Raw genomic sequence first — 24,595 nt, forward strand, 5'->3', positions numbered from 1 at the left:
AATGCAATATTGCAGCTGACTCTGCCCACTGCCAGCAGTTTGATCCTGGCCAGCTCAAGGCTGACTCGGCCTTCCATCCTTCCGAAGTCAGTAAAATGTGGACCCACAATGTTGGGGGTGGGGGGGTGGGGGTAACAGGCTGACTCTGTAAACCGCTTAGAGAGGGCTGTATAGCACTGGGAAGTGGAATATAAGTCTAAGTGCTATTGCTGTTGTTATGTATTCGTGACACTTCTGCTGTCACAGGATCACGTGATCCTTTTTGCCACCTTCTGACAATGGGTGAGCCAATGGGTGAGCCAGATTCACTTACCTGTCAGGAGGTCGCAAAAGGTGATCGCGTGACCCCAGATCCCTGCAAACGCCATAAGTACATGCCAGTTGCCAAGCGTCTGAATTTTGATCACGTGACCACATGGGTTGCCCTCTAGTGGATTCCTGGGGTTTTGCAGCTCAGATCTCACGGTCCTATTTTCCAGGCTCAGTTACAATGTGAAAAACAATCATTAAGTCACTCTTTTCAGTGCTCTTATAACTTTGAATGGTCACTAAGCAAACAATTGTAAGATGAGGATTACCTTTATTTACCCCACTGAAAGGGGGAATCCCCAGAAACCTGATCAAGGAAAGAACAGGGCGAAACTGACCTGCCCCTCCTTGGAGCAATCCGATCAGTTTTCTTTCAAAGGTGAGCAGAATCAAATCTGGTTTTGTTGAAAATTTTCCACTATGATCCCCATCACAAGGTCTGGCTTTGCACAACGCCTTGGGCCAGGTCAGTGAAGCCCTCAGGCTGCAGTTGCACAAAATATTAAATTTGGTTCGTTTCAGCTCACTTCTGCTTGCTGTGAATCTGTTGGGCAATCTCTGGCCTTGTGGCTTGATTGCAGTTCAGTGTTTTGCAGACCTTAGAAAAATGGGCTAATTTGGACACTGTGTTTGAGAAGGGAACTTAGAGAGGGAGGAAGAAAAAAGAGGCAGAAGGAAGGGAGGGAGGCAGGGAGGGAGGGAGGCAGGGAAGGAAGGAAAGAAGGAGGGAAGGAGAGAAGGAAGGAAGGAAAGAGGGGAGGGAGGGAAGGAAGGAGGGAGGAAAGGAGGGATGGAAGGAAGGAAGGAAGAAGGATGGGGAGGGAGGGAGGGAAGGAAGGAAGGAGGGGAGGAAAGGAAGAAAGGAAGGAAGGAGGGAAGAAGGAAGGAAGGAGGGGAGGGAAGGATGGAGGGAAGGAAGGAAGGAGGGGAGGGAGGGAACATGGAGGGAAGGAAGGAAGGAAGGAAGGAAGGAGGGGAGGGAAGGGAAGGAGGGGAGGGAGGGAAGGGAGGGAGGGAGGAAAGGAAGGAAGGAAGAAGGAGGGGGAGGGAGGGACGGAGGGAGGGAGAGAGGAAGGGAGAAAGGAAGAAAGGGACAGATTCTTACAACCACATATTTGTAGCATGTGGTTGCAGGAGTTGTGGCATCACCGTATCACCCAAACATCCTATCCCAGCAATCCCAGAAGGAAAACCAGGAGTCATCTACAAAAGAGTCCCCAACCCCCTGGCCTTGGACCAGTAGTGATCCATGGCCCGTTAGAAACCGGGGCTGCACAGCTGGAGGTGAGCGGCAGGTGAGCAAAACTGCACATATGTGGGATCTAGATTGCACGCTCCTCCTCATTCCCAGCCCATGGAAAAAATCACCTTCCACAAAACCAGTCCCGGGGGGCCCAAAAGATTGGGGACCCCTAATATACAACACATAATGTAAGGACTGTAATAGCCACTTTGTAGGACAAACAGGCAGAAGACTAGCAGTGTGCACCCATGGATACTACTCAGAGCAAGGGTCTTCCAACTTTACCCTTTTATGACTAGTGGACTTCAACTCCCAGAATTCCTCAGCCAACATGGCGGAACTATGGCCCCTTCATGACTTGCGGACTTCAACTCCCAGAATTCCTCAGCCAACATGGGGGAACTATGGCCCCTTCATGACTTGGGGACTCCCAGAATTCCTCAGCCAGCATGGGGGAATCTATGGCCCCTTCATGACTTGGGGACTTCAACGCCCAGAATTCCTCAGCCAACATGGGGGAACTATGGCCCCTTCATGACATGCGGACTTCAACTCCCAGAATTCCTCAGCCAGCATGGGGGAACTATGGCCCCTTCATGACATGCGGACTTCAACTCCCAGAATTCCTCAGCCAACATGGGGGAACTATGGCCCCTTCATGACTTGCGGACTTCAACTCCCAGAATTCCTCAGGCAGCGTGCCTGGCTGAGGAATTCTGGGAGTTGAAGTCCACAAGTCATAAAAGGGCCAAGTTGGAAGACCCCTGACTGAGTCAGAAGACACAATGAAACCTCTTTAATTTCCCAGCCTATGAACAGACTCAACCATAGTTTCAAGTGGGAAATCGTGACCATCCTAGACCAAGCCAAGTCCAAAAACGCTAGGGAATTTCTAGAAGCTTGGCACTTGGCCATCAACAGCCACATAGAGATAAGCAACGTTTACACACCGCTGAAAACACGCAGGTAATCAAACAGCCAAAGAGGAAAGCAAACACCAAAACATCTCTTTCCCAGCAATCTACACTCAGCTGAGCAGAGATGAATGCCAAAACTGACACCGGGCCAACCGCCAAAATGTAAACACTACCCCAAATCAAGGAACGACCAACCAACCAAACAAGCTAACAATCAAGGAACTATCAAGAACACGCTCAAGAACACCTGCAGCAGTGAAAATGAATGTCCTGCCCAAATTTTTATTTTTATTTCAAATGATACCGATTCTTAAGAAAGATTCTAATTTGGAGGAATGGCAGCGTGGTATCAATAAATTTGTCTGGGCAGGGAAAAAGCCACGAGTTAAACTTAAGATTATGCAGGATACTCGTGAGAGAGGTGGCCTTAAGCTGCCCAATTTGAAATTATATTATGAAGCTGCTGCATTAGTAGGAATAAGCGATTGGATTAATTTGACGCAATTGAGGTTATTAAATCTTGAGGGCCATGATCTGTTGTTTGGCTGGCATGCATATTTGTTGTATGATAAGAAGGTAGATATTGTGTTCAGGATGCATATTTTAAGACAGGCATTGCTGAGAGTTTGGAAGAAGTATAGACATAAGTTAAGCAGCAAGATACCATTGTGGGCAATTCCAAAACACGCAATAGAAAATATACATGCTGGCTTTAAACATGATGTGACTACGTACAAGGAGATTTTAAGTTTGGAAAGGAATATTTGGTGCTTGAAAGCATATAGCCTGTTGCGAGAAGAGAAGGTTGTCCAAACTTGGTTTCAATATATTCAGTTACGGGCCAGGTGGAAAGAAGACCAGAAAAATGGATTTATAATGACTGATGAAAATTTGATAAAGCAAATTAGAAACCAGGGACCAGCACATATTAAACGGATATATCTTGCATTGCTGGAGATTGATTCAGAAACGGAGCTTGTTAAAGATTGCATGATAAAATGGGCCCAAAACATTCAGGAAGTTATTACAATGGACACCTGGGAGAAGATTTGGGTGAGGAATGTAAAATTTACTCAAGCTCAAAATTTAAGAGAGAACTTTTATAAAATGTTTTATAGATGGCATTTAGATCCCAAAAAGCTTGCAAGTATGTATCCGAAATACCAGCCTAAATGTTGGAGATGTGGTGATGAAGATGCAACATATTTTCATATATGGTGGACATGTAAGAAGGTTAAGGCTTTTTGGATAAAAGTCTGGTGGAATATGCAGAAGATTTTTAAACGGAGGATAAAGTTTTGTCCGCAATTTTTTTTGTTGGGAATAATTGTTGACGCTACAGTTGTGGACTCTAAGCTGATGTTGAACTTAGTTACGGCAGCAAGACTTTTGATAGGTCAATATTGGAAGAAAGAGGTACTGCCGACTATAGAAGAATGGACTTTAAAGGTTTCCGACCTGGCAGAGATGGCGAAGATTTCAGCCTATTTGAAAGATCATTCGCAAGAACGTTATATTATGGAATGGAGAAAATGGATTGAGTTTATCCAGAACAAGTATAGGGTTAAGAAGTTTTATGTAGCATTCGAATGAGTCTTCTTTCGTTCCTTTTTCTTTCTTTTATGCTAGTTTTTTTTTTATATACATTTATTATGGTTAAGGTGTGTTTTATCCTATATAAGCTAGAGAGTGATGGATTTTAGAATCTATAGTCTTTAGTATATGGTAGTTTATGATTGCTTTTTTACATACATATACCTTGTATTTAGCTCTGGGAAGTCGGGGGGGGGAGGGGGGGTGGAGGGAGGAGGGGAGGGAGGGACGTTGGGGGGAGGTAGGGGGGGTAGAGGGAGGGGGAAGGGTTTTTTTTTTTTTTTTTTTTTTTTTTCTAATGGAAAACTGTATTTTAAAACTTTTCAATAAAAAAAAAAAAAAAAAAAAAAAAAGAACACGCTCACCAACATGGCAAGTCACTCGTATGTAAAAATAAGGGTAAACCCCACTCCCTTCAACCGGTGATGGATAACGTTACCTAGCTGGGTTATGAAACGTCTGCACGAAAACAACCCAGTTCCTCCTCCTCCTCCTCCTCCTCCTCCTCCTTCTCCTCCTTTACACAAACCTCTCTCCCTTCTATCCCTGATGATGTTACCTAGTTGGGTCTGCAAGAAAACAATCAAGCTTAGCATCAAGGACCCCACAGTCGTCGTCCTCCTCCTCCTCTCTGCAAACCCCACACCCTTCCAGCACAGATTATGCTGCTAGTTGGGCAATGAAACGTCTGCAAGAAAACAACCCAGTTCCTCCTCCTCCTCCTCCTCCTCCTCCTCCTCCTTCTCCTCCTTTACACAAACCTCTCTCCCTTCTATCCCTGATGATGTTACCTAGTTGGGTCTGCAAGAAAACAATCAAGCTTAGCATCAAGGACCCCACAGTCGTCGTCCTCCTCCTCTCTGCAAACCCCACACCCTTCCAGCACAGATTATGCTGCTAGTTGGGCAATGAAACGTCTGCAAGAAAACAACCCAGTTCCTCCTCCTCCTCCTCCTCCTCCTCCTCCTCCTTCTCCTCCTTTACACAAACCTCTCTCCCTTCTATCCCTGATGATGTTACCTAGTTGGGTCTGCAAGAAAACAATCAAGCTTAGCATCAAGGACCCCACAGTCGTCGTCCTCCTCCTCCTCTCTGCAAACCCCACACCCTTCCAGCACAGATTATGCTGCTAGTTGGGCAATGAAACGTCTGCAAGAAAACAACCCAGTTCCTCCTCCTCCTCCTCCTCCTCCTCCTCCTCCTTCTCCTCCTTTACACAAACCTCTCTCCCTTCTATCCCTGATGATGTTACCTAGTTGGGTCTGCAAGAAAACAATCAAGCTTAGCATCAAGGACCCCACAGTCGTCGTCCTCCTCCTCCTCTCTGCAAACCCCACACCCTTCCAGCACAGATTATGCTGCTAGTTGGGCAATGAAACGTCTGCAAGAAAACAACCCAGTTCCTCCTCCTCCTCCTCCTCCTCCTCCTCCTCCTTCTCCTCCTTTACACAAACCTCTCTCCCTTCTATCCCTGATGATGTTACCTAGTTGGGTCTGCAAGAAAACAATCAAGCTTAGCATCAAGGACCCCACAGTCGTCGTCCTCCTCCTCTCTGCAAACCCCACACCCTTCCAGCACAGATTATGCTGCTAGTTGGGCAATGAAACGTCTGCAAGAAAACAGCCAAGCACAGAGCGCATCGAGGACCCCACAGTTCAACCTTCTCTGCAAATATTCCCTATTGATTCGGTACCCAGTTTCCTACTTAAAAACCTAGCTTGAGCACTGAAAACATTGTCATGGCTTCACACTGCGCCCCCCCACCCCCACCCCGCCGCCAATGCTTTCTGGGGATAAATACCTGCCTCTTGTTTTCTCTGGATTTTAAAAGAGGCTTCCCAAAACAAGCTTTCCATGCATTGCTTTTGTTTTACAACCACCTTAGTCCGCACTGGGCAGCAAAGGAAACTTTTCATGAGGTGAACAGAGGTATCCTGGCTACCCACGGCTGTCCTAGCAGCTGCAGGGGCAGGGGGTTGGACTAGAAGACCTCCAAGGTCCCTTCCAGGCCTAGTATTCTATGTTCTATGAACTTCATACGAGGATCGGAAGGGAGAGGACCGAACAGGACAGCCTGAGTGTGCAAAGTTTTAAAAGAAGAAATCAAACTAGACCAGGGGTAGGCAACCTTGGCTCTTTTCTGACTCGTGGACTTCAACTCCCAGAATTCCCGAGTCGGCATGGCTCAGCATGGAAACCTCTCCCTTTCCCCTCAGCATGGCTGGCTCAGGAATTCTGGGAGTTGAAGTCCATGAGTCATGAAGGGGCTATAATAATTCCCCATGCTGGCTCAGGAATTCTGGGAGTTGAAGTCCACGATTCAGAAAAGAGCCAAGGTCGCCTTCCCCTGAACTAGACCGATCTTGGGGACACTGGGAATAAAAGGAGCCACAAAATTAGCTAGAACGGCTCCGATCAAAAGGGGGTGGGGTGGGGGTTGCTATTTTGGGGGAAACCGAGGGCCCCCACCCCACTCCCCCAGCCACAGATGAAAAGCAGAGGCCTTGGTGGCCTTTAAATAGCTCATTCCAGCCCACATTCCCAAGTTATTAGAAGCCAAGGAAAGCAGCCGTGGAAAGAAAAGGCTGTGTGTGTTTTGTGTGTGTGTGTGTGTGTGTGTGTGTGTGTGTTTCTCTTCGATTACGGTACTTCTGAAGAAACCTACGTCAATCCTTCTTGAGTCCAGCTCCTTGCACAATCAAGTCTAACGCCGGATGAGGATCAAACAGACCTGATTTTTTTTTCTCCTCTTTTTCGGTGAGTGTGTGTCAAGGTTTCATAAAAGCGAACAGGTAGTCCTCGGCTTATGACCGTAACGGTATCTGACCGTTAGGACCATAATTTGTGATGTCGTAAAGCCGGTCATCGTGCGACTGGATAACCAATTTTACAACGGGTAGTCCTTGACTTATACAGCCAATTCATTTAGTCACTGTTGGAAGTTACAAAAACACGGAAAAAAGTTATTTTCGCATTCACAACTGTTGTGGATGCTTAGCAGCTGACTCATATTTATGACGGTTGCAGTGTCTCAGGGAGTTGAAGTCCACCCATCTTAAAGCATGCTGGTTGGGGAATTCTGGAAGTCCACCCCTGCTTAAAACATGCTGGCTGGGGAATTCTGGGAGTGGAAGTCCACCCCTTTTAAGACTTGTGGACTTCAACTCCCAGAATTCCTCAGCCAGGCACGCTGGCTGAGGAATTCTGGGAGTTGAAGTCCACAAGTCACAAAAGGGCCAAGTTGGAAGACCCCTGGAATAGAGGAATGATTGAGTCTGTCATTTGCACCTTTACAACTGGCACTGCAACGAAACAGGGCAGACAAAGGCTCTAACGGAGAGTTGCGCGGGTCAGAAAGAGGGCTGAGAAAATATCTACAGACGCCTCATATCCTGGGCATAAATTGGTTCAACTCCTCCCCTGGGACGCTACAGACCCAAACAACTACAGTTTGTCCCTGACTCCCAACAGCTCATTGAGTGACTGTTCCAAGTTACAATGGCACTGAAAAAAGCGATGCGTGATTGCTTTTCACACTTACGACCATTGTACTATCTATCCCCACGGTCACGCCATCAAAATCCAGACTCTTGGCAGCCGACTCACATTTATGAAGGTTGCTGTGTCCCCGGGATCATGTGATCCCCTTCTGAGACCTTCTGACCAGCAAATTCAAAGGGGAGACTGGATTCATTTAACAATCGCTTCACAACTGCAGTGATTCACTTAACAACTGTGGCAAGAAAGGTTGTAAAATGCGGCAAAACTCACTTAACAGATTTCCCTTTTTAGCAACATAAATTCTGGGCTCAATTGTGGTCATAAGTCAAGGACTGTCTGTAGACACAGGGACAGTTTTCTAATTTCTAACACCCAATTCTCACAGTGCTAATGTCTATGTGTATTTACCATGTCCTATGCTTGTAGTATTTATTTCTCCTTCTTATGATCTTTCTTACTTCCCCCTCTTGCTGGTACTATTGTTATGAAGATTATCATTATTCTGTTGCTTTGCATGCACACGGAGAGCCTCTGTACTGGAGACAAATTCTTTGTGTGTCTAATCACACCTAGCCAAACAAAGAACTGAACTGAATTTGAATTTGAATTGAATTAACCAAGACAAGTTAGCCAAGGCAAGTTGGCTGTGGTGAGTTGGCCAAGGTGATTTCGGAGTTGGCCAACGTGAGTTAGCCATGGTGAGTTGGCCAAGGTGATTTCAGAGTTGGCCAAGGTGATTTCAGAGTTGGCCAAGGTGATTTCAGAGTTGGCCAAGGCGAGTTGGCTGTGGTGAGTTGGCCAAGGTGATTTCAGAGTTGGCCAAGGTGAGTTGGCCATGGCGAGTTGGCCAAGGTGATTTCAGAGTTGGCCAAGGTGAGTTGGCCATGGTGAGTTGGCCAAGGTGATTTCGGAGTTGGCCAAGGTGAGTTAGCCATGGTGAGTTGGCCAAGGTGATTTCGGAGTTGGCCAAGGTGAGTTGGTCAAGGTGATTTCGGAGTTGATTGTGGCAAGTTGGCCATGGCGAGTTGGCCAAGGTGATTTCGGAGTTGGCCAAGGTGAGTTGGCCATGGTGAGTTGGCCATGGTGAGTTGGTCAAGGTGATTTCAGAGTTGGCCAAGGCGAGTTGGCTGTGGTGAGTTGGCCAAGGTGATTTCGGAGTTGGCCAAGGTGAGTTGGCCGTGGCGAGTTGGCCAAGGTGTTTTCGGAGTTGGCCAAGGTGAGTTGGCCATGGTGAGTTGGCCATGGTGAGTTGGTCAAGGTGATTTCAGAGATGATTGTGGCGAGTTGGCCATGGCGAGTTGGCCAAGGTGATTTCAGAGTTGGCCAAGGTGAGTTGGCCACGGTGATTTCGTAGATGGCCAAGGTGAGTTAACCAAGACAAGTCAGCCAAGGCGAGTTGGCCAAGGTGAGTTGTCCCATTCCACTTACAACTGTATTCAACATAAGCCTTTTCTATACTTTTATGTATTTCCCACTCTCAATTGCTGCAAGCAAGTTAAGCAAGTTATTTACTTATAACTAGGGCTACAGAAAACAATTCCCCTGCTGGCTCTGGAATTCTGGGAGTTGAAGCCCATCTGTCTTAAAAGCATGCTGGCTGAGGAATTCTGGGAATTGAAGACCACCCATCTTCACGTTGCCAAGTTTGAGAAACACTGGTTTAGAAGACCAGCTTTGGATCACTGAAAGATGCAAGTTGACCAGTGGAGAGGGGTGGGAGTTAAGACTTCTACATGCAACTGCATCCAGTTTACGTTTGCATGAGTGTGTATGTGTGTCTCCACACAAGTACAAGTTCCTTGCCCCCTTGTGTATTTTTACAGGAACATGCCACAGCACTGTCGCTCCGCGGCATCTTTCCATGTGGCCGATGAATGTTTTGCTGAATGTATTTTGATCCGCAGCCAAATTCTCCACTGAATATTCTCTTCTCTCCCTTGGCCTGCCTTTCGAATTACCCCAGCCCTAATGGATTTTCCCAGATGTCGAGTCAGCCACGCAAGTTCTCAGCAAGCCATTGTTTCTCCGCCACAATTGTGTTTGCCGAGGACGGCAAGAGCCAGGCAAAGTTCAAACCTCAAGGGAGACTTGAAATGAGCGGCAGTTACTCCAGAGCTAATAACAATAACCCCTTTCCATTTGGTTTTTTTTTCTTTTTCCTTTGCTTTTGGCTTTTATTTCGAACAGAGAAAATACGACAACTGAATGTGTGCCTTGAAGGAAATTGCGACACAACAGAGTTCAGCTTGGAAGAGTTTTAGAGGTTAAGAAGCAATAGGATCCGGAGGAAATGGTAATTAACACCATTCACATATGAAAATAAGTCGCTTATAAATTCATTCTGCACCTTTGACTGTTCAGAACTAAACCCTTCTAATTATTATTATTATTATTATTATTATTATTATTATTATTATTATTATTATTATTATTATTATTATTATTATAATTTGTATACCGCCCTTCTCCCGAAGGACTCAGGGCGGTGTACAGGGCAATAAATACAGTAAAAATACAATGTACAAAAGTTAAGAAAAGAATTAAATATAGTAGCCCTATTACAGTAAAAATTAATAAAATTAATATTAAGATACCCCAAACCCATCAGACCAGGCCGGCTTGTTCAAATGTACGAGGAAATCCATTAGCGGCACGGACTTAGGACAACTGAGTCCCAAATTTCCGTTGCTAAGCCAGGCGGTTAAGTGAGTTTTGCCCCACTTGACGACCGTTCTTGCCACTGTCGTTAAGTGAATCACGGCAGTCCTTAAGTGAGTCACACGGGCGTTAAGTGAATCCGGCTTCCCCCATTGACTTTGCTTGTCAGAAGGTCACAAAAGGGGGGGGGTCACATGAACACACACCTCCTCGGGACTCTGCAACCGTCATAAACACGAGCCGATGGCCAAGTGTCCAAATTTTGATCACGTGACCCTGGGGATGCTGCAACGGTCGTAAGGGTTAAAAAATGGTCGTAAGTCATTTTTTTCAGTCCCGTCGTTAAACTTTGAATGGTCACTAAAATTGATGTTTGTAAGTCGAGGACTACCTGTGTACATTGTCAGCAAGCCACCAGTTCACACACAAAATCTGATACGTCCATGGAGATTCTCCGTCAACCAGATCATGGTTGTCCCGTCTCAGAGGTGCTTTTTTCAGGAGACCAACTGGACTATCTTGTGTTTCTCTGAAGATGTTTCGCTTCTCATCCAAGAAGCTTCTTCAGCTTCGACTGGGATGGTGGGGAATGGAATTTATACTCCTTGCAGACAGCTGGTCATTTGCCTTCTTTTAGAGCCGGGGGTCTTCAAACTTGGCCCTTTTGTGACTTGTGGACTTCAACTCCCAGAATTCCTCAGCCAACATGGCCGTTCTTTTGAAGACAACAAAGTCCACATTTTGGACAGGGAGGACCGCTGGCTTGAAAGAGGGGTCAAAGAGGCCATCTATGTCCAAACTGAACATCCCTCTCTCAACAGAAGGGGAGGGATACGACATCATCTATCTCCAGTCTGCAACACGGTCCTCTCAGCAATCCCAAGAAGGCTCCACACCCATTTGCACCACTCAGGTGACCCTGAGGACACAGACAAACCTCCAGGTGGCCTCAAGGACTCTCTAAAAGGATGCAAATGACCAGCTGTCTGCAAGGAGTATAAATCCTCCCATTCCCCACCAGTATAAATCCTCCCATTCCCCACCATCCAGTCAGAGTTGAAGAAACTTCTTGGATGAGAAGCGAAACATCTACAAGGAGAAACAAGAAAGTCCAGTTGCCTCATGAAAAAACGCTCTTGTAATTAAACGAACGACACTTCTGAAAGCAAGCAAGGAGAAATGCTATTTGGTTTGCAAGACAGAACTCTCCTTTTGGTGTGTTCAAGCCATCCTTTCAAACGAAATTCCATGCTAAGGCTCCCAGATTGCAGAGTCCTCGACTTAGGACCACAACTGGAACCAGAATTTCTTTTGCTAAATAAGCAAGGCAGTTGGTGAGTGAGTCAGGCCCATTTTTACATCCATTTTTGGACGGTCGTTAAATAATTACAAAACGAAGGGTTGTAAGTCAAGGATTATCAGTATTTAGACTGCAGTACTCTGGATAACCTCTAGATGGAGACCTTTTAGATTTTCTTGTCATGCTTTGCTGCCATCTGGTGGTCATTTGGAGTACTGCAGCCCAGATCTTGCCCAATTCCCCCACCTTTGACGAGAAGGAGAGAATTGAGGCATAATGTTAACCTGCCATCCCCAATCTATCACTCTGCACATACCCCAGACTTCAGTTCCCAGAATTCCTTACAAGAGTGGCCAGCAAAGTGGACTGCATGCATCTGGAAGGCATCAAATACAGAAGACAGTGGAAAATTATATTTTAGCAAAGACCCCTGGGCTTTTCTTTCCTGTCTCCTGCGTTTCGTTTGCAGTGAACATATTTTGGTGTTGCAGCTGAAACACTGTTGCCTGAACCAAAATACACAATTATTATAGCCAGGATTTTTGTTTTTTTTTTAAACGAGGGCTCCAAGCCAACTTAGCCGCTCAGATTAATTCATGCAATATCTTTAGCTGGGCTTTGGACAAAAACTACAGATGGGTTTGCACAAACTCTGCTAAACATCACATACCATAGATAAACCCAGCCAAGGTCTGGGGTTTGAGCGGCAGGCCTCCAGGTCTAAAACAGAACTGAAATCTTTTCCAAAGTCTCCTTCAGATTGCAGTAATAAAATCTGAAGACCTGATCCAGGTGAGGTGAACAGGGCAAGAGCCGATAAGCAAATTCAAGCCTTCTTTTTCCAAATGTAACACAAACACAACCTTGTGTGCTGCTGGCAGTTTGTGGCTTATGGCTTTGCAAGGTTGTTCAAACTGACTATTTGGGTTATTCTCTCTTTATATACCTGCAAAGTGACCTCTCACTGTGCAGGTGGTCAATAATAATAATAAAGATGATGATGATGATGATGATGTCCGAAAAGTCGTGGGAACATAGGGCGTGGAAAAAGTTGTCGAGAATGAGAGGGTGAAGAAATTCTGGGACTTCCGAATACAGATAGATCGCCATTTGGAACACAACATGCCAGATATTGCACTCGTAGAGAACCGAAGTGTACAGCTGACTGATATCGCTGTACCAGGAGATGCCAGAGTTGAAGAAAAAGAAATGGAAAAAATTACGAAATACCGCGACCTGGCCATCGAAACTGCGCGATTATGGATGAAACGTGTAACTGTGATACCCACTGTCATCGGGGCACTGGGAACTATGTCCCAAAACTTTGCAAAACACGTCAAGAAATTGCAGCTTCCTGCAATAACTACAGCAAAGCTACAAAAAAGTACGCTACTCAGAACATCCTAAATTTTAAGGAGATACCTGGTTGATACCTAGGATGCTAGCAGCAACCCGTGTCAACAATTAGTGCCAGTCAATTTGAGTGTTCGGTTGACTGAGGTTCATGTTTAACGAATAAAATAATAATAATAATAATAATAATAATAATAATAATAATAATAATAATAATAATAATAATAATAATAATAATAATAATAATAATAATAATAATAATGTTGGAAGGGATCTTGGAGGTCATCTAGTCTAACCCCCTGCTCAGGCAGGAAACCCTACACCAGGGGTAGGCAACCTTGGCTCTTTTATGACTCGTGGCCTCATCGAAAGGGAGTGTTTCCAAGCTGAGCCATGCTGGATCAGGAATTCTGGGAGTTGAACTCCAAGAGTCATAAAAGAGACAAGGTTGCCTACCCCTGCCTTATACCATTTCAGAGAAATGGCTGTCCAGTCTCTTCTTAAAAACTTCCAGTGTTGGAGCATTCACAGCTTCTGGAGGCAGGTTGTTCCACTGGTTAATTGTCCTCACCGTCAGGAAGTTTCTCCTTAGTTCTAGGTTGCTTTTCTCTTTGGTTAGTTTCCATCCGTTGCTTCTTGTCCTGCCTTCGGGCGCTTTGGAGAAGAGCTTGACTCCCTCTTCTTTGGGGCAGCCCCTGAGATATTGGAACGCTGCTATCGTGTCCCCACTCCTTCTCTTCATTAACCTGGACATACCTAATTCCAGCAACCGTCCCTTATATGTTTTAGCCTCCAGTCCTCTGATCATCTTTGTTGCTCTTCTCTGCACTCTTTTCTAGAGTCTTATAAGTATCCATGTAGTGACCACTTGAAGTAAGAATGGCACTTAAAAATCAGCCCTCAAACTTACAACTGTCATAGCGTCCCCTCGGTCGCAGGATCAAAACGCAGCTGTTTGGCAACTGGCATGTATTTCCAACAAATGCAGCATCCCAGGGTCATACGATCGCCATTTGTGACCTTCCCACCCGGCATCTGACATGGGGGAAGCCAGATTCACTTAACAACCAGGAATTCCCATAGTGACCATGGGGATTTACTTAACCAGCATGGCAAAAGAGTCATAAAATTTGAGGCGGTTCATTTAGCAACTTCGTCGCTTACTGATGGAGATTCTGTTTCCAACTGTGGTTGCAAGTTGAGGACAACATAAAGACAGAAGGAGCAAGGGATTCATAAAGACTGGAAGTTGGAGTTGTTTGTTTTAAATACAGGAAGTCCTCGGCTTATGATCACAATTGAGCCCAACATTTCGACTATAGAATACAGAATACGGAATACAGAAGAATAGAATAGAATAGAATAGAATAGAATAGAATAGAATAGAATAGAATAGAATAGAATAGAATAGAATAGAATAGACAATATGGAATGGAATGGAATGGAATGGAATGGAATGGAATAGAATAGAATAGAAAAGAATAGAATAGAATAGAATAGAATAGAATAGAATAGAATAGAATAGAATAGAATAGAATAGAATAGAATAGACAATATGGAATGGAATGGAATGGAATGGAATAGAATAGAATAGAATAGAATAGAATAGAATAGAATAGAATAGAACAGAACAGAACAGAACAGAACAGAACAGAACAGAACAGAACAGAATAGAATAGACAATATGGGAATGGAATGGAATGGAATAGAACAGAACAGAACAGAACAGAACAGAACAGAACAGAACAGAACAGAACAGAACAGAATAGAATAGAATAGAATAGAATAGACAATATTATAGAATAGAATAGAATAGAATAGAATAGAATAGAATAGAATAGAATAGAATAGAATAGAATAGAATAGAATAGAATAGAATAGAATAGAATAGAATAGAAGAAAGGTGGAATGGAATGGAATGGAATGGAATGGAATAGAATAGAATAGAATAGAATAGAATAGAATAGAATAGAATAGAATAGAATAGAATAGAATAGAATAGAATAGAATAGAATAGAATAGAATAGAAAATATGGAATGGAATGGAATGGAATGGAATGGAACGGAACGGAACGGAACGGAACGGAACGGAACAGAACAGAACAGAACAGAACAGAACAGAACAGAACAGAATAGAATAGAATGGAATGGAATATAGAATAGGATAGGATAGGATAGGATAGGATAGGATAGGATAGGATAGGATAGGATAGGATAGGATAGGATAGGATAGAAGAATACAGAATAGAATGGGAGAATACAGAATACAGAATAATAGAACAAAACAGAACAGAACAACAAAACTGAGCAGTAAAAATGGTATCTTGAACCCGGCTCCCAGCACCGCTGCCTGCTCATTTCTCATCCTGTGATGAGGTTGGCAAACAAACTCAGGAGCAAGGCCTTCATGCTCGAGTGTGCGCTGGAGATCCCAGCCTTTGTTGAGCCTCGCAATCCTTGCACTGCGCTGTGCAGTTTAACAGAGGAGTCCACTTCACCTCTCCTTAAGGAAGACGGCTTAGTTTAAGGCGCTTATTCCTTTAATCCACTAAATCCATCTGCCACAAGACCCACAATGGGGCAATCTATCCCGAAGAAGAGAATTATAATTAATTAAAGAGCTCAACCTTCAAATTAAGGACATTCCTTGAGGTAGGTAGGCCATAAGCTAGTAATTACCAGGGGTGGCTGACACAACCACAGTTATACCCAAGCTGTTGATCTGGGGTAAATTAATAACTGATTAGGTCGTCATTAGCCTTAAAACAAAATAATAACAGGGACTCGAGTGTGCATTCATGTATTCCGTTCCTCACGTACTGAATATCCAGACCAATAGATCATTATCCCCAAAGAACCAATTTATTTATTTCTATGTCAAATGTGGAGACCGCCCATCTCACACATGAAGGAACTCTGGGCAGTGTACAATAAATACACCAACCTTAATGACTACTTGTAAAATGCCTCAAGGGTGTTCCTTTCCAAAGTACTGGTAGTCCTCAACGTACGACCACAATGGAGCAGAAAATTTCTTTCGCAAGAACTCACCGTCTCCTGGTGACTGGCCCAAAGTCACCCAACCAGCTTTCCTGCCTAAGGCGGTACTAGAACTCACCATGTCCTGATTGGCCCAAAGTCACCACAGCCGGCTTTCATGCCTAAGTCAGGACTAGAACTCACCGTCTCCTGGTGACTGGCCCAAAGTCACCCAACCAGCTTTCCTGCCTAAGGCGGTACTAGAACTCACCATCTCCTGATTGGCCCAAAGTCACCACAGCCGGCTTTCATGCCTAAGTCAGGACTAGAACTCACCGTCTCCTGGTGACTAGTCCAAAGTCACCCAACCAGCTTTCCTGCCTAAGGCGGTACTAGAACTCACCATCTCCTGATTGGCCCAAGGTCACCACAGCTGGCTTTCATGCCTAAGTCAGGACTAGAACTCACCGTCTCCTGGTGACTGGCCCAAAGTCACCCAACCAGCTTTCCTGCCTAAGGCGGTACTAGAACTCACCATCTCCTGATTGGCCCAAAGTCACCACAGCCGGCTTTCATGCCTAAGTCAGGACTAGAACTCACCGTCTCCTGGTGATTGGTCCAAAGTCACCACAGTCCGCTTTCATACCTAAGTCACGACTAGAACTCACTGTCTCCTGGAGACTGGCCCAGACTCACGCAGCCAGCTTTCCTGTTTAAGGCGGTACTAGAACTCACCATCTCCTGGGGATTGGCCCAAAGTCACCCAGCTGGCTTTCATCCCAGTCACAGGCATGAAATCTTGGGCTCAGTTGTGGTCATAAGTCAAGGACTCCCTGTACTTCTGATTTTTCAGCAAACCTGTCCCATAGCAAACCATGGGTTTAACAACCATAATCACAGTCATAAAAATCAGAATCATAAAATTGGGGACCACTCTATGGCCATCACGCCTCACTACCATAGAACATAGAATAATAAGAGTTGGAAGGGATCTTGGAGGTCTTCTAGGCCAACCCCCTGCTTGAGCAGGAGACCCTATACCAGGGGTAGGCAACCTCGGCTCTTTTATGACTCATGGACTTCAACTCCCAGAATTCCTGAGTCAGCTAGGCTGACTCAGGAATTCTGGGAGTTGAAGTCCATGAGGCATAAAAGAGCCGAGGTTGCCTACCCCTGCCCTATACCATTTCAGATAAACGATTGTCCGGTCTCTTTTTAAAAGCCTCCAGAGATGGAGCACCCACAACTTGTGACCACACCTGGAATACTGCAACCAATTTTGATCACCACACTACAAAAAATATGTATCTTGAAGACCTTGGTAAAAGTTCAGAGAAGAGCAACTAAGATGATCCAAGGCCTGGAGACTAAAACATGTGAAGAACGGCTGCAGGACTTGGGTTTGGCTAGTCTAGAGAAAAGAAGAAATAGGGGGGACATGATAGCAGTGTTCCAGTATTTGAGGGGCTGCCACAAAGAAGAAGGGGTCAAACTATTCTCCAAAGCACCAGAGGGAAGGACGAGAAACAATGGTTGGAAAATGATCAAAGAGAGAAGCAACCTGGAATTAAGGAGAAACTTCCTAACAGTGAGGAAAATTAACCAGTGGAACAGCTTGCCACCAGAAATCGTGGGCCCTCCATCACGGGAGGTTTTTAAGAAGAGACTGGACAGTCACTTGTCTGAGATGGTATAGGTTCTCCTGCTTGAGCAGGGGGCTGGACTAGAAGACCTCCAAGGTCCCTTCCAGCTCTATTCTATTCTATTCATTATTCTATTCTATTTATTATTCTTTTCTATTCTATTCTATTCATTATTCTATTCATTATTCTATTGTATTCATTATTCTATTCTATTCATTATTCCATTCTATTCTATTTTACTCTATTCATTATTCTATTCTATTCTATTCTATTCTATTCTATTCTATTCTATTCTATTCTATAATATTCTATTCTATTCTATTCTATTCTATTCTATTCTATTCTATTCTATTCTATTCTATTCTATTCTATTCTATTCTATTCTATTCTATTCTTCCATAATGGGCAAGCTCCGTTATGGTCGTAAGTTGAGAACTAGGAGTTCACCAGTCTATTATCCAGCCTCTGTTTAAAAATCTCAAAATCAAAAGTTTGGCCTTTTCCAACTGCCCTCTTAATCTTTAAAGGAATAATCTTTAAAGAATATCTCACAAGGAGGAAACCAGAGATTTTAAGAGCCACCCCACAGACCCAAATTTAAGGGCACCTCCCCATCTGAAAAGGCCAATTTTATCACTCCTGGACCCACAGTCTAATCATTGTTTAAGACCAAAGAGTAGTCTTGAAATGCCCACAGATAGACAGATAAGAGAAACTAAGCAAGCAAGAGATAGAACATTAAAACAAAAACCTTCATCAATTTAGCCTGCAAGATGAGAGAAGGTGGGGGGGGGGGAAACTAACACAAAAGGAAGTTTGTTTTCATTTTAGGTTTTACATTTAAAAACCAGCTTCCTTGTCTGGGAGGTAACATGATACCAACAAGGCTGCAGGCAGTGAAGGCAGGGGGGAAAAGCCATTCCAAGAGTTTCATATGCAAAAAGAACACAATGGGTGTGTTCATACAACCTTCAACCCAAAAGCATCTAAAGAGCTAGGCTGATTTTGACACAATGCACTCAACTTTATTAGCCCACTGGGTTAGTGTCATAGGGCAGGGTACCTGTGTGAATCCCCAACAGGGGTTAATTTAGTACCCAGGTTAAAGGTCGTGTGTGAATGGAGCCCATGTTTGCTTCATTCAAACCCGACTTTCCCTGAGCAAGGAACAATACAGAGACAGGAATTCCCTGACTTAGCACCACAGTTGCGCCCAAAATGTCTGTTGCTAAGCGAGACAGTTGTTAAATGAGTTTTGCTCCATTTTACCACCTTTCTTGCCACAGTTGCTAGAGTTAGTAAGTTAGTAACCTCACTTGCCAAGCGTCTGAATTTTGATTTTTTTTTATTATTATTACATTTATATCCCGCCCTTCTCCGAAGACTCAGGGCGGCTTACAAGCTTAGCAATAGCCTTCAATTCTATGTATATGCCTGCTTATTAGGGTTTTCACACACACCCCAAGCGGCATTATTACAAAGTCAGCTTAATTGCCCCCAACAATCTGGGTCCTCATTTTACCTACCTCGGAAGGATGGAAGGCTGAGTCAACCTTGAGCCTGGTGGGACTCGAACCTGCACTAATGGCAGGCAGCTGGTGTTACTTAAGGAGGCATTAGCCCACTGCTCCACCAAGGCCCTGATCACGTGGCCCTGGGGACACTGCCATGGTCATACGTGTGAAAAAGTCCTAAGTCACTTTTTTTAGTGCCGTTGTAACTGAATGGTCATTAAACGAATTGTGGTTTAAGTTGAGGACTACCTGTATTAGTTCAGGGAAGAGAATAAGGAGAGCGTTCCTTAAATTTGAAAAAAGAAGGTTGTAAGATTAAACTCAGTTTGAGGGCAATGATCAACAGGCAACGTCGGTTCTTCATGTGCAGGTTTTTCTAAGAAGGGGCCGAACCTTTTGAGAATGGTTTAACTGGTTTTCTCACCCATTACAGAGGATTGGACTAGATGACCGTTGGGGTCCCCCTTTCCAACTGCACTCTTTTATGATTCTATTTCATGCCCTCTCTGATTGGAGGTTAACCAACGGGTCTGGATAATGGGAGATCTAGAACAGAGCATTGTTAAAGCCAAATACTGTCATTTATTGTGATTATCATTATTAGATTTGTATTGCACCCTTTTTCTATATAATCTCATGCCTAAGGTGGTACTGGGACTCACAAGTCTCCTGGTTTCTAAAACCAGCATTTCATCACTCCACCACACAATTTAGAGCAGGGCTTTTCAACCTTTTCACCCATTGCACCACTTTTAGGATATGGCAACATCCAAGTACCACTAGTCGCCTAGCAAGGTGTCAAAAACTTGATGACCAAAAAAAAAAAAAGGAAAAAAGTGATGAAGTACAGGTAGTCCTCCACTTACAACAGTTCACTTAGCGACTGTTCGAAGTTACAATGGCACTGAAAAAAGTGCCCCCCAAGCCACAGCCGAGCAAGACACCTGCCTGCCCGCCCAGCGGCGTTTTTCCTCCTGTCCGAGGTTTTCATTGTTGTGAGCATTTCTGTTGAGGATTGGCAGCGGGGGTGGGGTGGGGGGGGGAGTTTGGTTTTTATTCCCCCCCCCTGCTGGGTGGTTGCAGCAGGTTTTGGTCACTTCACATGACCCTGGGACACTGTGACCGTCATAAACATGAATCGGTTGCCAAGCATCTGAATGTAAATCACAAGACCCTGGAGATGCTGCAACATTCCAGCTGATTGGCGCTTCTTCTGGGCTCAGAAGCGCCAGGATCAGTGCCGAGCTCCATCTGGATCCTGGCGCTGATCCTGGCGCTTCCGCTGAGCCCCGACAGCCCTGCAGCTCCAGCCGTCTCTCGCTCAGGCTTGTGTGGTGCTGCCACTGGTTCAGCTCATTCCCCTCCCCTGCTACCACTTTTCTAGGATGGTCGTGTACCACCTGCCAGGTGCCAATGTACCACAGGTGGTACCCGTACCACTGGTTGAAAAGCCCTGGACTAGATGACCCTTGGGGTTCCCCTTTCCAACTGCACTTTTTTATTATTCTATTTCATGCCCTCTCTGATTGGAGGTTAACCAATGGGTCTGGATAATGGGAGATCTAGAACCAGTAGCGTAGCGTGGGTTGTCAGCACCCGGGGCAAGGCAAGTAATTTGCGCCCCCTAACCGCACCGCACGCCTGGCACCCCCCCCCCCCCCTCCACAGTGGGTGGCAACCCGGCGGCTCGGATCGGATTCGCACAGCCAGCACTGCAGTGAGAGAGAGTGAGTGAGCCAGGCAGGGGCAGAGAGCTGCGAGTGCGAGCGCGCCCCCCCCCAGATGTTGCGGCCGGTGCGGCCGGCCCCCCCTGCACCCCCCACGCTATGCCACTGTCTAGAACAGAGCATTGTTAAAGCCAAATACTGTTATTTATTGTGATTATCATTATTAGATTTGTATTGCAGCCTTTTTCTATATAATCTCATGCCTAAAGTGGTACTAGAATTCACAGTCTCCTGGTTTCTAAAACCAGCATTTCATCGCTCCACCACACAATTTAGAGAACTCCTTGCTGTTTCCGCTTGATTCATAATTCAAATCCTAATCGGATCCCTTGTATGGAGGGAGATCTAGAACCTTTTGACCTTTACGAGAGCTCCAGGGAATAGAGGCTGAAGGCACACCTAGAACGGTGCTGGAGAAGGAAAAGGAACGATCACATTCCAGACTACAGGTACAGACTTCTGTCAGAGTCTACAGCATGGCAACAAAACCGGGAAAATGGAATTACTTTTCTAATCTTCTTCCATTACAAGTAGACCTCGACGTACAATGATCTGTTTAGTGACCGTTCAAAGTTACAAGACAGATGTGCCAAATCCATCTGGAGCCCACCACAGGTCATCAGTAAGGTAAGAGACGGTTTGGCCCAGTAGTTAAGTCACCAGGCTAGAAACCAGGTGATTGTGAGTTCTAGTCCCAGCTTAGTCATGAAAAATCAGCTGGGTGACTTTAATCCAACTAAGAGATGCCGAATTCTAGTCCTGTCCTAACCATGAAAGCCAGCTGGGTGACTTTGGTCCAACCACCAGGTGACTGTGAGTTCTAGTCCCGCCTTAGCCATGAAAAGCCAGCTGGCTGACTTTGGTCCAACCACCAGGTGACTGTGAGTTCTAGTCCTGCCTTAGCTATGAAAAGCCAGCCGGGTGACTTTGGTCCAACTACCAGGTGACTGAGTTCTAGTCCCACCTAAGGCATGAAAGCTGACTTGGGCCAATCGCTCTTTCTCCGCCCAACTCATCTCACAGGTTTGTTGTTGTTGTTGTTATCGTTGTGGGATAAGTCAGAGGAGGAAGGAGTATTAGCTATGTTCACCATCTTGAGCTGTTCATTAAAGTTGTTTATAAACAGCAAGTAAAAAAAAAATTAACATCTGCCGAAAAGCTTATCTCCGTGTGGAATCTTGGCCAGAGAACCTACTATTCAGATAATTCAGGACTTTTTAAGAATCCTAGGCCAACCCAGAAAGATTGAAGCCTAGTTGAAAATTATTATCAGTCCATGGGATCTGGGGATGGAGGCGGGCGGACCTTGATGTCCCTTCCAAAGCCCACGAGAAAAGTGACACTTTGGCCAACCGCAGAGCAGAAGCGGTGGTGTTTACTTCGGATGAGAGAGGAGTTAATTAATATTTGCTAAACGACTCTGGACACCCTCCTGCGGAAGGCGTGGGTGTGTTAAACCTTCTCATCTGGCTTTCTGCCTCCAGGACTTTGGAGGCACCCGGTGACACCCAGCCAGCCTGCCCTTCAAAAACATCAAAAATAGCATCTGGATGTTCACCTGCAACGGCTAGCTAGGTTGACTTCTCTTCTGGACCACACAAAACAACAATGACTAAGCTAAGGCTTTGCCCACGGCACTGCTCAAATTTACAATTCGGCACCCTCTGTGGGCATTTATACGGGGAAGTCAATTTCCCTTCAGATGGGCTGCGAGGCAAATCTGCAGGGTTAGCATTTGGCTGCAAGGTTAAAGCAATCAATTTAGCTCAGTGTTCCTCAAACCTAGCCAGTTGAAGACCTGTGGACTTCAAATTCCAGAATTCCCCTGGGAAGCATGCTTTAAGACAGGAGGGATTCAACTCCCAGAATTCCCCAGCCAGCACAGTTGAAGATGGGTGGACTTCCACTCCCAGAATTCCCGAGCCAGCATTCTTTAAGATGGGTGGACTTCAACTCCCAGAATTCCACAGCCAGCATGCTTTCAGATGGGTGGACTTCAACTCCCAGAATTCCCCAGGTAGAATGGTTTCAGATGGGTGGACTTCAACCCCCAGAATTCCCCAGCGAGCATTCTTTAACATATATTTACTATTATGGTTATGATATATGGATTTCAACTCCCAGAATTCCCCAGCCAGTATGCTTTCAAATGGGTGGACTTCAACTCCCAGATTTGAGAGCAGGCGACAGAATTTCATTTTTAAACGTAGGCAAGTGTGCTCACAGTAAAAAAAAAAGACAATAAAGGTTATCTTATCAAGCTCCCAGAATTCCCCAGCCAGCATGCATTCAGATGGGTGGACTTCAACTCCCAGAACTCCTGCTTTAAGATGGGTAAACCTCGGCCCCAGAATTCAGCATTGCTGACTTGCCAAGTTTTTTTTAAAAAAACAACGCACAGATCTGGCTGACTCAAACACTGCCCTAGTTTAACCCGAGTATATGGCTTAATCCATTTTTATTATTGTTTATATTGACATTTATATGTGCACAGGGCAGTTTAAGCAATGAGTAACACAGCGGTTGGGCAACATTAGACCTGCCACCACCATTTTTTTTTAACAGTACTTTGCGAGTTAAAGAGTTTGCAGGATGTTTTATGGACTTGGCTGCTATATTTGGGTATCGAAACACCACTAGGCTATCTTCGGCTATTCTCAAAAATAAATGTAGAATCCGGCCTGGTTTGTGCTTGGGAGGAAGGAACAAATGAATTGGGAACTGGGCAGAGTTGGTTATAAGATGGGCAGCTATATAAATATTTTAAATACATCAATTTCAGGTGTTAAGGCTACAAAGGTATCCAAAGGTATAATAGGAAAACCTTTTTGCCCTGCTACAGGTCACCAGGAGTTAAATCTGAATCAGGTAAGAAGGAATCGGTACTTTGGAAGCAGACCGTCCTATGGACCACTGTCAAATTCTATAGAGTGGTGTTTCTCAACCTTGGCAACTTTAAGATGCATAGATTTCAACTCCCAGAATTCCCCAGCCAGCATGCTTTAAGATGAGTGGACTTCAACTACCAGAATTCCCCAGCCAGCATGCTTTAAGATGAGTGGACTTCAACTACCAGAATTCCCCAGCCACCATGCTTTAAGATGGGTGGACTTCCACTCCCAGAATTCCCCAGCCAGCATGCTTTAAGATGGGTGGACTTCAACTCCCAGAATTCCCCAGCCAGCCTGCTTTAAGACAGATGGACTCCAATTCCCAGAGTTCCCGAGCCAGCATGCTGCATAATCATGCTGGCTGGAGGATTCTGGGAGTCGAAGTCCCCACTTCTTCAAGTTGTCATAGCTAAGAAACACTGGCCTACAGGGTTTGGCAATGTTGGTCCTAATCCAGGACCTGGGGAAGGGGACAAAAAGGAGAAAAATCTATATTTCCATTATTACTGGATAATTTCTGTGGAATTTTTCCAATAGCCTTGGTGCCCTCCAGGACTCAGTATCCAGGCAGAAAATGTAGGAATCCCCCAATCCTCAGATGTTTTTTAACCTTAAAGCTGCTGGTAAGTGGGATGTTTACACCTAAGGATTCGGGGACAACATTATCTGTGCCAAACTTTTAAAAAACACAGAAGTGATTTGTCTCTCTCTCTCTCTCTCTCTCTCTCTCTCTCTCTCTCTCTCTCTCTCTCTCTTCCTCCCTCCCTCCCTCCCTCCCTCCCTCTCCCTCTCCCTGGACATAACCCACCCGCCTGTAATTTGGCAAAGAGCAGAAAACCAGAGGAACACCACAGCTTTTACACAGCAGCCGAGGAGCCAGCAAGAGATTAAGAATGGTGCATAGATAAAAAAGTTAATTAAGCTAAAATGTGTAGCAGTGGGAGATGGCTGAACCTCTTGCAAATA

General features: G+C 45.0%; 1 protein-coding gene across 1 annotated transcript in view; it reads right to left on the reverse strand.

The window, feature by feature from the left end:
• Positions 1-462, reverse strand: part of YPEL2 (yippee like 2) — a 38,024-nt gene extending 37,562 nt beyond the window's left edge. The window contains exon 1 of the mRNA XM_081346715.1: positions 314-462. The gene's annotated coding sequence lies outside the window, so the exon portion shown is untranslated. The remainder of the gene's footprint in view (positions 1-313) is intronic.
• Between the last annotated feature and the right edge of the window lie 24,133 nt (positions 463-24,595).

Source organism: Vipera berus (assembly GCF_964194415.1).
Source record: "Vipera berus genome assembly, chromosome: 1".
NCBI lineage: Eukaryota > Metazoa > Chordata > Lepidosauria > Squamata > Viperidae > Vipera > Vipera berus.